This window comes from Neofelis nebulosa, chromosome 3 (assembly GCF_028018385.1).
Source record: "Neofelis nebulosa isolate mNeoNeb1 chromosome 3, mNeoNeb1.pri, whole genome shotgun sequence".
Lineage (NCBI taxonomy): Eukaryota > Metazoa > Chordata > Mammalia > Carnivora > Felidae > Neofelis > Neofelis nebulosa.
The window spans coordinates 164897473-164912724 of NC_080784.1; the positions used below are offsets into that span (position 1 = coordinate 164897473).

Consider the following 15252-nt stretch of genomic DNA (forward strand, 5'->3'; position numbering starts at 1 on the left):
TGCACACACGCACACACACACACACACACACAACTATTGTTGTCAAATTATCTTGGCTGCTTTAAAATAGGGCTTTTCTCCATTTAAGATATTTCACACAGAAGAAGAGTCATAAGTATTACTTTTTGCAAATCTCTGCAGTACTGTGACCTTAGTTGTATCTACCTCTGAAGCCAATTTTATAGGCATTGAAAATGACAAGTGCATATATTGAACATTTGAATTTAGTTTTATGGGATCTGGTGCCCTTAACTGGCTAGGCACAGTTGTCATTCCCTTTTTTCCCCTTCACTTGTGAACTTTCGTAGACTTTTATCTGGCAAGCAGCCAGGACTTATGTTAAAGGCATTAAAACAATACCTTGTGTAGGTTGAACCATAACATTCTCGAAAGCCTTTATAATAAAGCAAGGAATCAAGTAGTTCACACTGTAAGTCAATAAAAATAACTTCTTTAAGAGAGAAGAGGGAGTAACGATGATAAATAGTACCCAACGGAAATCCTTGCAAATGGATTGTCTAAAAAACCTTCGTTGCCCCACATGGATCATTATTTTGACTATTTCTGTCATATAAATCTCTCTAAAATCAATTGGGATGAAGCGCAGAGAGTAAAGGTTGCTACTTGTGCCCCAGTGGATGGCTATGTGTGCAGTTAGCCAGCTGCTGAATAATGTTGACCAGTAGGGAGCAGTAGAGGAGTGTCGGAGCACAGACCTGGCCAAAAATCAAGATCCTGGAAAACAAAATAAAGACGTCTTCTCTTAAAATGATGTCAAGTTTCTCCTGACAGCGAAAGACATTTTTGAACTATGTTGCAAACGTATCCGTTTTTAGAGAATGGATAAAGAACATCCAAACAATAAGCAATATCAAACGTGAATACCAGTAGTTGTACTGATGTTTATTATAAGTTGAAGCTCTTTACTTTGGAGGAGTGGAAAAACTCAGCAACAAATTCTGTACAAGCTTCAGATCACCATTAACAGCTCTAATCCAAAGCGGGTCTCAGATTTGTCCTATAGGAGGGTCACCAAAATCAACGTCGTTTCTACAAATGCCAACTTATACCGAACATTCACGACACTCACATCGATTTACCAATAAGTGTGTGTGTCACTCACTACACAGTCAACTAGCCTGTGTACGAACTACACCAGAGTTTACAATATAAATCTCTTTTCTCCTTGGCCTTAGTAACCCCATTGGCGTGGTACTGAAAATGCCAGTGATAAAAACAACACTATCAAGGCCACCACGCTTACTCTGTGCCAACACTGTGCATTTCACATCTATTACACTGTTTCCATTTCAAGCCTGACTTTACTACATGTTCAAAACTGACTTCCTGGTTCCCTGTTCGTATACCTGCCCATCTCATATCGAGTACCCCCTCCACCCAAGCCACAAACATAACAGTCGCCCTTGATCCCTCCTTCCTTACCGCCCACAAGTCCTCTTGATTCTGATTCCAAAGTATATTTCATCCCCGATTCTAAAATATATTTCATCCTCATTCTCTTCTTTCCAAGTCCACTGTCACACCTTCACCTGGGTCCCTATCATCTCACAGCTGCATCACAGTAAAAGCCTCCAGCTGGTCTTTATCCTTCCAGCAGAAGTTTGGTCTTTATATTAGAAAACACGGGTCAGATGCCAGCATTTCCCTGCATGAAACCCTTCAACTGCTGCCCATTGAATGTGAAATGCAATCCAGACCCCTTCAGATGGCCCCCCAGTCCCTGGCCATCCATTCTGCCTCACCCCACACCCACTCCAGGTTCTCTGGCTCAGGACCTTCCCACATGATGCTGCCTCCGCCTGAAGGCTGTGTGATTTCTGGAAGTCACCTAACCTTCTGGGCCTTGGTTTTCTCCTCCATAAAAGAGGGAGCTTGGTCTTTTTCCAGCGGTGACCTTCCTGTTCCCTTTGAAAAGACAGAAGTTCTCTTGAATTTATCTTTTAATAAATTCTACCAAGCACTGATCCTGAAGTCATATGAGAGGTTAGCCACATGCCCATTGGAAAATATTTTCCAAGTGTAGTACAGAATATAAAACACTTTGAAACTGAGATGTATATGTTAACCAGCAATGTTTCCAATTAATAGAGGGATGTTTATACCATGTGAGGAGCCTTAAAGCCTAAATTACAGCAGGGTAGGAGACTTAATCCTTAGAAAGTAAATTTCCTTTCCTCTTACTAGGTTCTGTCTGAACGCACCAGTTATGTGCTAAATTGGCATTCTAGCCACCCTTTATTAAAAGTGCATTTTCAAGGTTTATGGTGTTGTCATCAGCAGGACAGTATTTCCAATTTCCTATTGTCGGGCACCCAAACTGGGGTTCCGGGCCAAATGTCCTTTCTTCCATTGCCTGTAGGAGATAATTAATAATAAGATGCTCCTAAGTCAGTGCACCACAGAAAGGAAAGATGAATTCTTGACATATGTCTGTTTATAAACTGAGCCAACCCCACCCCAATCCAATCCAGTTCTGCAAGCGTGCTTGAGTTTCTACTAGATGCCGGGTCAGGTTCCAGTTGCGGTGAGTAGATCCCGGGCTACACGCCGCAGCAGGCAGACTCAGACAGAAACAGATCGTGTCAGAGATCTGGTGAAGTAATAGAGGACAGGCTGTAGGCTCTGGGGCAACCAAGTGCTTGTCTCAGTGTGGGGGGATCAGGCAAAATGTGATAGGCGAATAGTGTTTACTGTTACAGAAGAAAAAAGCATTCCAGAAAAGGGAGTCAGGTAGGCGGACAAATAGGGCTGCATCAGCAGTGTCCTTTGGGCCAACAGCCAGGGCTCAAGAGGGTCTGTGGTCAGAGACAGAGCTGGAAAGAGAGGCAGGCAGGCACCATGCTGTGAAGAGGCTGGTGCGAGCCGCCTGCTTTCCATACAGCCTAACGGCATCCGGACGTACCCATGATAATAGCCACACTAGATAACGTACTCAGACCTCACGAAATGCCACTTTCCACGAAATAACTCACGCCATGCCCTGTAGCCAAGCTCTCTTCCGCCCTGCTGTGCACCATCGCGTAGAGAAAAGGAGACTTAAAACTGCGTGACCCGGGGCAAGTCACTCAACACCTCTGAACTTCACTTCCTCATCTGTAAAACGGGGACGACTGAGTTGTGAGAACTAGCCAAGTTGAGAAATGCGGAAGATTTCGTTGGCACCATGCCTAGCACATGGGTGTACCTGCTGCCATTCTCGTGTTCAACGGCGTCACCGGGATTCATTTCTAAGATTGTGAGAAATCGAACAAGCTGACCAGATTTGCGTGTTCAAAGGTGTCTCAGGGGGCCGAGCTGCCTTATTGCCAGCTCCAAGGGACACCGTGCACTCTGAGGTCAGTATAAATGTGCCCCTCGGATGTAGGCTGTGCGACAGCTCTGAGAACAAGACAGGAAGTAATCCGGAGATGATGAAAACTCGAACTGGGGGGAGCAGAGAAAAGGGGGTGGCAGTAGGGGTGCAGAGACTAGTGACCGAGCAGGTAGGGACTCTAAGGAACCACCAGGTTTCTGGCCCGAGAGGGTGTGTGGAGGGAAGACGTGGGGTGTGGGAATTGACTCCGATTAGGGTCTGTTTCTGAAGATGCCTCTCCTACTTCTTTGCAAAGGCAAAACAAACACAATTTTGGACTAGCGATTTCTTCCCGTGAAGTGTGAGTTCCTCTCAGGAGTATAAAGAACGGGGATCGAGTGTGTTCTCAGTAACCTACCCCAGGGAGGCACAGTGCCAGGGCCGATGTCAGAATCCTGTCGTGATTTGCCGTTCTAGCAGTCTTGTCCGGCGAGACTATTTCTGCATTAATGATTGCAATCCCCTGAGGCACCTTTTCGGTGAAATGAGGTACCTACAGCTGAAGTCTCCTAGTAGCTGGGAGCAAGTTCTTCACTTTGCTCATGTCTGTTCAAATGTACGTCAACACAGCGTGTGTGAGTGTGGCGCTTTAATGACACAGAAGAAGAAAAATCTGTACGTGTGTCCTTCTGTAAAGACAACCTCAGCACATCCTGAAAATGAGAGACACGGCAAAGAGCCCAGCTTGTGTCGCTGCCTTGGCCGGGTCAGCGGCTCTAGAACTCACACCCGCAGGCCCCGGGGAAGGCTCCATCTCCCGGAGCAGTCAGGCATAGGGCTGCAGGGAGAATTTCTTTTGCCCCTGTTGGGTCCCCAAATGTCTTTTCTAGTTTACCTTCCTATTAACCACTTTCAAAGAAAAACAGAGTTCGTTTAATAGCTCACATGAAATACATTTTTGGAGGGGATTTCATTTTTACTCCCGCTCTCCCCGAGTGCGATACCTATCAGATATGCGTGTCACATTGTATGTGTAGCTTCCCTCCTGGGGGCCCAGGCCGAGAGCGCTGTTGACACCTTGATCGTCCAGGGTCCCCTCCGTAGAGCACACGTTTGAGCTGAGATTGATGTCACGCTGTTTATCCTTTAGCCACCGTTCCTTCCTTTTCTTTAAGTTAAAAAAAAAAAAAAACAATTTAATGTTTATTTTATTTTGGGGAGAGAGAGAGGCAGAAGGGAGACAGAGAGAGAGACACAGAATCGGAAACAGGCTCCAGGCTCCCAGCTGTCAGCACAGGGCCCTTCACGGGGCTCGAACTCACAACCCTTGAGATCATGATCCGAGCCGAAGTCTGCCACTTAACCAACTGAGCCACCCAGGCGCCCTGTTCCTTTTCTCTGTTTTAAACCAAAATATACTCTTATATTTTTCAAAACAACTACTCATAATAAACATCCAATAATTTGGGTCAAAAATCTAAAAACAAACTTTAAAGAAATAAACCATGTGTACAATTTGATACTTTAGTAATAATTAATGGGGCGCCTGGGTGGCTCAGTCGGTTGCGCGTCCAACTTCGGCTCAGGTCATGATCTCGCAGTCCATGGGTTCGAGCCCCGCATCGGGCTCTGTGCTGACAGCTCAGAGCCTGGAGCCTGCTTCGGATTCTGTGTCTCCCTCTCTCTCTGCCCCTCCCCTGCTCATGCTCTGTCTCTCTCTGTCTCAAAAATAAATAAAAACATTTTTTAAAAAGTTAAAAAAAAATAAGAACAGCGGCTACCATTTGTTGAGCCCTGATCATATATAAGTGTTATGCTATGAACCTTATAGCTGTTACTGTGTTTAATCCTTACAACCACCATGGAAGATATATTCCTTCCAGGGCTCACTTGAGAAGGCTGGGCTCAAATGGACGTAACCGGAGCCTTACTCCCAGACACTGAATAGAAGGTCTGTTGGAAATGCCTAGAGGCCTGAGAGTCGGAACAAAGGCCAGGGAGCCCAGTGGCCCATGACTCCCTTGCTCCAGAGGGACTTCCCATTACTGCCTCAGCCTGATTGTTTATAGCTTCTGGAGCAAACTTCCACGTTGGGCTGTTGGCCTTGAGCCTTGTGGTTGAGTTCCTCCTCCGTTACGATGACCGTTTGCTCTACCCTGGCGCCCTCCCCCCAGTCCTGCTTTCACCCCTGCATTTCCTCTCTTGTCACTCCTGAGCACTTTCCATGTGCCAAGCACTGACCTGAGAACTGGACTCACAGCAGTGAGTAAAAACAACTGTTTTGTGTAGGGCTCTGTTCTGTGGAGCTCAACTCTACTGGGCACAGACCCAAAATAAACAAGAAATAAGAAATCACCTGAATCTGGCTTTGAAATCAAACCCCTTTCCATCTCAGACGTGACTCCGGGGTTCTGACCAACCACACACCAAAGCCCCTTGCAGGGGCTCTTCCCCTCCGTGGTTGGCAGTCTGGTTCCCCTTCTTGGGCTGTCAGAATTCACTGAAGGGATAGCCCTGTCCTCAGTGTGCCTCATTCACAAGCCCGGATAATGAACAAGGTCGTGTCAGTCTAATTCCACCCTAGCAAATTCCTCTTTGTTATATGTTCAGCCTCCCAGTAGCTACCAGAGAAACTAGCCAGTTATACCGTCTTTACTCCTGAACTGTCTGCTTCAGATCTATCTTTAGCTGAGTGGAATAATCTAGAAGGACACCTGATGGCCTCTCTTTTAGTCCTTCCTTGCCAGATGCCTGCATCTTTCTTCCGTCCTATGGTCTGGCCCCTTGAGCTCTGGAGACCCAAAGGCACCCTCTGCTGCTGTGGTTATCCTCTAATGATCCTGGATTGTCACTCTTCCCACAAAGTTCTCACCTCCTCAGCCTTGTAAAGGGCAAGGAGGTGTGACTGCCTCTCCACCTTAGGGTGGAATATGGCAGACCCTTAATATTCTTACAAACCAGTCCCTAAGCCCTTAGCCCGTGTTCAGGTTCATAAACGATGCTGTAATAGCACATAATTTCTCCCATAAAGTGCAGTCAAATGTGAAGTGACCTCTTCAAAACCTAAATGATGCTATAAATATTAGACAAAAATATTTGAATTTCTTCTAAGAATTGTCAGGTGTATACAACTCCCGCTTCTCTCCACTTCCAGTACAAGGAGTGCACTCCTGGGGGGCAGTTTTGTTCCAAGCAAAGCGTCGCCACCTCACAGGGGTTACAGGGACTGCAGGCAGAGTAAAAACAACAGTAGGGCAATGAAAACTGACCCAGCGCTCCCCTCACGGTGTGTGAGGGGCTCCATGCTGAGAGCTTTACCTATGTAATTCTTAATCCTCCAACAACTTGTGAGATGTTTCAGAGGAGAAAACTAAAGCACAGAGAGATTGCATAACTCACCCCGATTTCCAGCTAGTAAGTAGTGGAACAAAGATACAGATTCAGGCTGCCTGTCCCCAGAGTCAATGCTGAAATCTCAAGTCTATAATCTCTCTCAACATGAACCAATAATAAAGCTGGGATGAGCTGTAGGTACAGAGTGGTTGGCTGGGCTCACTCACTGTTGAGTGGAGCTCCCATATCCGCCGCTGCTGTGTGGCATTCAGATCCATGCTTTGGTCAATGGCAGATTGTCACATGTCTTAGGTGTTTGGGTCCCTAAGAATGTGAGCTCCTTCAGTGCCAGGGGCATGGTGGCATTCCAAGGTCACTGAACCTGCTTCCTGCCCAGTTCAGCAAGCTTTATATTTCTAGTTTGTGGCAATCCCCTTCCCGTCCACCAGACTTTTCCATATTTCAGGAGGAGGTTAAGCCCTGGGAGAAAGATCTGAGTTTGGAGATAATACTTCTGATTCAAGAGAAGGCTGTGGGGACAGAAGCAACAATTTCCTGTGACTTAAAAGGATGAAATTAGGGTGGAGGAGAGGGGGAAATGGGTGATGGGCATTGAGGAGGGCACTTGTTGGGATGAACACCGGGTGTTGTATATAAGTGATGAACCACAGGAATCTACCCCCAGAACCAAGAGCACACTTTACACACTGCATGTTAGCCAATTTGACAATAAATTATATTTAAAAAAAAAAAAAAAAGGACGAAATCATTCTTTACCTGACTCTGGAAGACAAGGGAAATGTCTTCCCCTAACAAATTGTGTTTATTGAAGCTGCTAGGTGAGGGTTACTTAATTTAAATACAATAGCACCCTTCGGCAGAATAGCTGGAATGTATTCCCAGTGCTTTCTTGCATAAAGTCTTCTGCTATAAATTCAAATTTGTATGAGAATAGAATCTTAGAAACAATCCATTGTTTCTTTCATGTTCCTTGAGCTTTCTATCCTCTTTGTAAGTGAAAAAGAAAAACGAACACTGCTTTTCATTTTTGCCTGTTGTCTTCCCTTCCAGGCTCAGATTATTAATGTGTTTCCTTAGGGTCCTTGCAGCGCGTGTTAGTAGAAAAACTCCCACAGCTCAGGGGCTAAACACGACTCAGTCACATCTTACTCACTGTGCATCTCTAGTTCAGGTCAGCAGAGGGCTCTGCTTCTCATAGTCGCTCAGGCACCCGCCCGCCCGCCCACAGGATCGAGACACACACTCCCACCATCACTGAGGCAGGTAATGGGGGACAGCAGATCACAGACAGGCTGTTACAACTCTGTATGGAAGTAACCCGTTCCCCCGTTCCCTCAGCAACTTCCCACCAGCCAAAGAAGTCCCATAGCCAAGGCAGTTTCGGGGACAATGGGGTTGTACATGTGCTAGGTGCCTAGAAAGACAAGAAATGAAATGTTAGAGAACAGCCCTTATGAATTCCGTAACTGTGTTATATTCTACCATGAACTATTTTTTGCTAAACTATGTTTCTATTGTTAAATATTTTGGCCGGAAGCAATGAATTTATATATGATTTTAGAATATGTATTTGAATATATTCTATGGCACTGTCCCCTAGTAACATTTGGCTGCTCCTATATGAGGTCCTTTGTACATGTGCACACACATGCACACATATACACATGCACACATATACACATACACACACAGCCTGCTACCAATCCCCACACCAGCAGCTTCCTCCCTCCCGCTTTCCAGTTATGTTTAGTAGCAAGAGAAGTATAAAGCAGAGGTCCCGTCTTACTCACTTTCCTGTATCTGGGTTCTTGACCACCTCTGTGCAGCGTTCCTCTTTTGTGGTAAAGAATTTGTAACAGTGTCTATCTTCCATGCCAGCCAGCTGCGCAAATGCTGAACACACACACACACACACACACACACACACACACGCACACACGCCTGATCACCTGTTTGCCCTGAGGCCACAGATTGGAAGATCAGACCCAAACAAAGCTTAGCTCAGCAATACAACCAAATGTGCCTGCATGTTCTGATTTGCTCCCAGTTAAGCTCAGATTGCTGTCCTGTGTACCTTGTCTCCTCCCTGCTGCAGCCTCTGACTCTGTGCCTTTTTCTAAGGATGCCTTTTGTGCCCAGCATGTAAAAAGCGTACTCGACAGAGCTAAGTGACAGCAACCTGTACCCTTGGCCCTTGGCACACAGCAGTCACGTCCACACGAGAACAGAGATAGATGACTTTAGACTCGAAATGAGGATATGTGAAAGGTGGAGCCACAACCCAGTTATAAAACTTTGTCTATGAGTCCAGGTCATACGACCACTGTGGCTTTTGAACTGAATTATCGTGTATTGCCAGCCTCGCAGATTATAAGGTGAAATGTTAGCAGGACACGAGAGCCACCTGCCCTGTAGTTGAAACTTAAAGATTAGTGACTGAGAGGCTCTGGCTAAAGATGTACTGGCACTGGAAGCAACTCGACACCCATGGGAGTAAGACAGAGAAGGGGAAGGGACAGAATGGCACACGGCACGAGCCAGAGGCTCCAGAGCCTAGGCGGTCCACAGAACTAGGGGACAGAGGGCTTCGGGAGCTCAGACCAGGCTCAGGAAAACACTGGTACCACCAGGCCCAAACTGGCAACCAGGGCAACAGTGAGAGAGAGAGTCCAAGAAAAGTCAGCAGCAGCTGAGGAAATGTGTCCATTTGTGAGCATATTAGGAGTAGAGAGAACTGAACGCTTCCCTGATGGAAGGGAAGCCAGGGTTGGCAGGAAGTAAGAAACATTAGAGGATGTTCTAGGGGTGCCTAGGTTCTAATTCTGGGACTGTCATGTGTTAACTGTATTCCTTTGACAAGTTACTTTAACCTCCCTATGCTTATTTCCTAATCTGTGGAATGGAATTAATGATACCTACCTCAGGGGGATATTGTGAAGAGTCGACAAAAAACTATGTGTATCTTATTGTTATAAATATTGTATATGTGTATAACATTATACATATTATATAATATGTATATATTGCTTAGAATGAGAGCTGAACCATAATAAGTGCTTTAGAAAAGTTCGTTCTAGCAGAGGGTCTTGGGCCCCAAATGCTAAATAGTATTTAGGACAAAGTCCCAGAAATAGAGGTAAGCTAGGATTCCTTGTAGAAGAGACCCAACTCCACACTAGAGAATCAGAACGTAGATAAGCCATGGCAGAAAGATTAGAATATGCAGGAACATCCCTTTTTGAAGTTGGTTGAAGACGGATGACGACGGACAATATAGACAAGCCTTGAAAACATTATGCTAAGTGAAATAACGTCACAAAGGTACAAACTCTGGATGATTGCACGTATATGACGTATCTGGCAATAGTCAAATTCACAGACACAGAACTTAGAATGGTACTTGTCAAGGGGTGGGGGCAGGGGGGAGTGGGGAGTTAGTGTTTGTTTAATGGGCACAGACTTTCAGTTTTGCAAGATGGAAAGAACGCTGGAGGTGGCTGGTGGTGATGGTTGCACAACAGTGTGAATGTGCTCACTGCCACTGGACCACACACTTAGACATGGTTATAATGGTGAATGCTATGCTGTGTGTGTGTGTGTGTGTGTGTGTGTGTATAAAATATATATATCATATATTTTATATATATATATATATATATATATATATATATATATATATTTAGCACAATCTTTTAAAAACTAAGGAAGTCTGTATAAAATATGGACTTTAGTAACAATAATGTATCAGTTTTGGTTCATTAATAACAACGAATATATCATACTAAATATAAGATGCCACTAGTAAGGGAAACTAGATTCAGGGGCATGTGAGAAATCTCTGTATGTACTATTTGCATAATTTTTTTGTAAATCTAAAACTGTTCTACAAAATTGAGTTGATTTAAAAAAAAAATAGCTGTAGAAGATGGTAAGAACAGAAGCAGAGAAAGAGCTGCTTTGGCTACAGTAAGTGATGGCTGAGATTGCCGGAATGATGATTATGAGTCTAAAAACGGATCGTAAGTATACTATGGCGAGGTAATATGAAGGTATTATGGTGAGGGGGGAAGGTACTGAAGATTGGGAGATGGGTCACAGTGTCCGGGGAGCAGATAGATGACTGGATGACCATGAAATGACTGGGAAGGGATTTAGGTCATCATGGACCTGTACTCACAACGATCCCACTTTACACATGTGCAGGGAAAAGCCATATAAACACACGTCTAATCAGCTGAGCATGTTTCCGATTCCAAACGAGGAAGGTTACTAAGCCCACCTTCTTGGACGTTTCCTCAAAGCCAAACAACAAGCAGACAAGTAGGAGTGCATAGAATGGCATAGAGCAGGGCATGAGGCATTGGCCCCAGAGCCCAGGTGGTCAGATATGTAAACATGTCAGGACTGAACTGTCCAGTGTTGATATTAGGAATTAGATGTCATTTTAAAAATAAGATTTACCCTTTTAAAATTCTTGTCATGTCTAAAAGTTCCTAAAAAGCCTTTATGAATCAGATCCAAGCTCAACACATTTTTAGCACCCATGAAGGTCTGTACTGGAGCATTTACCCACGCTGTTTTAATTCTCATAACTACTAGTGGTTTTACCGTGGAGTATTATGTGAAAAGACTCGCATCAAATCATCTGAGTATTAAATGATAAAGGAAGGAATCAAACTAAGATCTTCTCACCATAACTGAAAGGATGAAGGGTGAGTGGCTAGGCTCCTTCTATAACACTGTCAAATCAAAGGAAATCGAATCCTATGCGGTGGTGAGATGTTTGCCTAGAGGCGTGATCCAGCCAGACATACTGGCTACAGAAAGAGGTGCTAGAGGGGGCATCGAAGAGCAGAAGTGGGCACAGAACAGCCCTTTTTGCAGACCGTGTGCCCTGCTCTACCCCCAGCAGCACCAGATGCTCTCACGTCAGCAGCATTGACATCATGTTGAATAAGTGAGCATGCAGCAATTCTGACCAGTCTACATGGGAAGAGGGTGAAGAAGCTGTGGGGGGTGCCATAATCCATGTCGCCGTGTAGGCAGAATGACGGGGAAATGACGGGGGCCTAGTGTGACGGGGCCGGAATGAAGGGAACAGACGCTCAGCAGCAGGAGGAAAGTGAGCATTGGGGTGGGCCGCCAGAAGGACCCAGGGCCTTGGGCTGACGCAGATCGGAAATACTGCCTATGGTAGAAACAAAGCACTCTTTAAAAGCCAGTCACATGCTATGAAAATGTCAGTGTGTGATCCTTCATGTTTTTTGAGCTTTCGTATTCCATGCCATTTATTGGGATACTTTTAATATGGCTTCCAGAGAGGGGAAGATGTGCAGCAGGATGCAAAAAGAGTGTGGAAAGATCAGTGTGAAACGTAGCAGTCTCCAGCTTGGACTCCACTGCTCATGATGGCTATGGCACACAGGAAGTGCTTTTTGAATAGTTGCAACATGGAATAAATGCCATTAACACTCGCGCGCGCGTGCGTGTGTGTGTGTGTGTGTGTGTGTGTGTATCTTTGTGCAGCTTTGGTTACTATGTGAAATTTTTTTCTAATGCATCTATTTACCATGTATATTCTGCCTTTGTGGTCAAGAATCATGTAATTAATGCCATCTTTGCAAGTGTTAATAGCTTCTGTGAGGCTTTTTCCATCGTGGTATGAAATCCAAACTGTACAGTTTTCTAAATTACGGACTAAGGTTACACGGTGTTATTTTGTTTAAAATGCTTACCTTAGACCATCATTTTTCATGCTGGCCCATCATTCGAAGCCCTGAAGTAAAGACTGGACAACCAGCTACAGTAGCCCCCCTTATCTGCAGTTTCACCTTGCATAGTTCCATTTCCCTGCAGTGAACCACGGTCCAGAAGTGGATGATCCTTCTGATGTATCGTCAGAAGGTCAATAATAGCCTAACACTATGTCACAGCGCCTACATTATTCACCTCACTTCATCTCATCACATGGGCATTTTATCACCTCACATTATCACAAGAAGAAGGGCGGGAACCATACAGTAAGATATTTTGAGTGAGAGAGAGAGAGACCACATTCACACAACTTTATTACAGTGTATTGTTACAGTTGTTCTATTATTAGGTGTTGTTGGTAATCTCTTACGGTGCCTAAATGATAAATTAAACTTTATCATGAGTATGCATATATAGGAAAAAACATAACACATAGAGGGTTTGACACTCTTCGTGGTTTCAGACATCTACTGGAGGTCTTACCACAGACCTCCCCCCCATGGATAACGGGGATGACTATACATTGGATGGGAGATGGGATTAAAAGATTCAAGGACCCCTTCTGACTCTGAGCCCATATTTCTGTGACCCCCATATCTTCCAAGGTCAACATTCTCTTTGCAATATGAGGTGGGTTGTAGTACTTGGGTACCTCATCTTCACATCACAAACCAGTATTGTTTAGCCTGAACCATTCAGTCGGTGAAATGAAAACTCAACACACTCAGTTGCACTCTTGTAGAATGTGCCTGGGAACGTGGATGCAGGTAAGTCGTGTGCTCCAGGGGCCACTGGAAAAGACTTTGGTGTTAGGAAAGTGTAAGGCTGCTCTTAGTATAATACAGTATCTTTCTTTAATATTTTGGAAATCTTGGACCTCACGGCTAAAGCCATTAGTAGTCACTACTAATGACTTAACACTGAACAATTCCAATCTGATGGTATATAGTCTTCATCCTCTACTAACTTCTTGTACCTTCAACCAGTCCCAAACTTAAATAACAAAAGGCAAAAAAATTCCTGACCTAGTTTTTGAATCTTTTACATGATGCATAGATAAAAATAATTTCTTTGCACTAATTAACTGAAAAGTCTTGGAACGTAACAGCTTGGAAGCTTTCCATTTCTAAATTTGGTGCCCAGAACATTGCTAAGTGGTTCATTTGAAGGAAAGATGTGTTAGTTTTAATTAACCCATCGTTGAGCTTTTCAATGGAAATAATTCAATAAAATCTTTGTATTACTCTTTCTTCCAATAATCACAAGAGAATAATGTAATTTGAGAAAGACAAATGTAAGACTAATCCTTCACTCCCATGTCTAATTTTTCTTATACAGCTTTTAATTTCCATGTATTAGATTAACCATTCAGATAACACATGACATGGGACTTCAAAGTTCATAGTTATTGCTTCTTCTCTTGTCCAACTTACGAAATCAGAAAGCAGCATTTTCTCCTGACCACCACCTCTGTTCTTATCAATAGCATATCTCGTGGAGGGTGGAACAAAGGTTGGAGAGAAGAGACAGCTCCTCATTGGGTTTACAGAAGAGATACATGTCTCAGAGAAGCCCCTCTCCCCTCTTCCTAAGAAAAACGAATAGATAGTCATGGTCAGAAGGGAGAGGATTTGATTTCATTTGGGGGATAGACTTTTGAACACAGCTGAATTTGTAACTGTACCTTAGATACTTGTATCTGAAATAGTTCAACGTAGGATAAGGAACACTGGGCCCCGGGAGGGACAGGATCACAGAAATGAAACGTCAAGTCAAGATCATGGGTACTCTCAGAAAGATAAAGTGCCTTTTAGAACCTGGCTCTGAAAAATGAGGACAATGCAGTTCAAGGACCTTACAGCAAATGCAAAAGAATTAAGTGTATATAAACATTTTTAAAGCAGTAGGGTGAGTGACCCTAAATATTCCTGCTGCTCCTCTGACCTTATGTTGCATCAGAAGAAAACAGCAATAGCAAAAATAATGATGATGGAGGGAAATATTTTCTTTTTTCTTTTTTTATTAAAAAAATTTTTAACATTTATTCATTTTTGAGAGAGCACAAACAGGGGAGGGGCAGAGAGAGGGAGACACAAAATCCAAAGTAGGCTCCAGGCTTTGAGCTGTCAGCACAGAGCCCGACGCGGGGCTCAAACCCACAAACTGCAAGATCATCACCTGAGCCGAAGTCGGACACTTAACTGACTGAGCCACCCAGGCACCCCAATATTTTCTTTTTCCAATCCAGAAAGCAGATGAACTTGTATGATCCCAGTAGTAATCTCACTTGTAATTTTCTTTCTTGATTAGTGACCAGGGCATTTCTGATAAGTTGCAAACTCAGGAAAATACATTTGTTCTTTTAAAGGGGGGTAATTAGGGCACCTGGGTGGCTCAGTCAGTTAAGCATACAACTTTGGCTCAGATTCTCATGGTTGGTGAGTTCGAGCCCCATGTTGGGCTCTGTGCTGACAGCTGGGAGCCTGAAGCCTGCTTCGGATCTGTGTCTCCCTCTCTTTCTGCCCCTCCCCCACTCATTCATTTTCTCTCTCTCTCTCTCTCTTTCTCTCTCTCTTTCTCAAAAATAAATATTTTGAAAAATATTTTGAAAAGGGGGGGTGGTAATTAAAATGCTTCAGCTGCTTACTTTGGAGATTTAAACTTGGTCAAACCCATGTTTGTTTAGTAAATTCTTGTTTTAAACAAAGCCATTGTGTGTGTGTGTGTGTGTGTGTGTGTGTGTGTGTGTGCACGCGCGCACGTGCATGGTCCTGTGGGAGGAGGAAGAAGGAAGCCAATGAGCTTGTGTATAAACAAGTCACTTTTATGTG

At 44.2% G+C, this 15252-nt stretch overlaps 1 protein-coding gene and 1 long non-coding RNA gene across 3 annotated transcripts in view; one reads left to right on the forward strand and one right to left on the reverse strand.

Moving 5' to 3' along the window:
* Positions 1-15252, forward strand: part of SCFD2 (sec1 family domain containing 2) — a 405099-nt gene that overhangs the window by 312320 nt on the left and 77527 nt on the right. The window lies entirely within an intron of this gene.
* Positions 4178-8553, reverse strand: LOC131507592 (uncharacterized). Its single transcript, XR_009259573.1, has 3 exons — positions 8458-8553; positions 7821-8081; positions 4178-4481 (listed from the first exon to the last, which is right to left on the reverse strand). It is a non-coding gene; the product is annotated as an uncharacterized LOC131507592 (long non-coding RNA).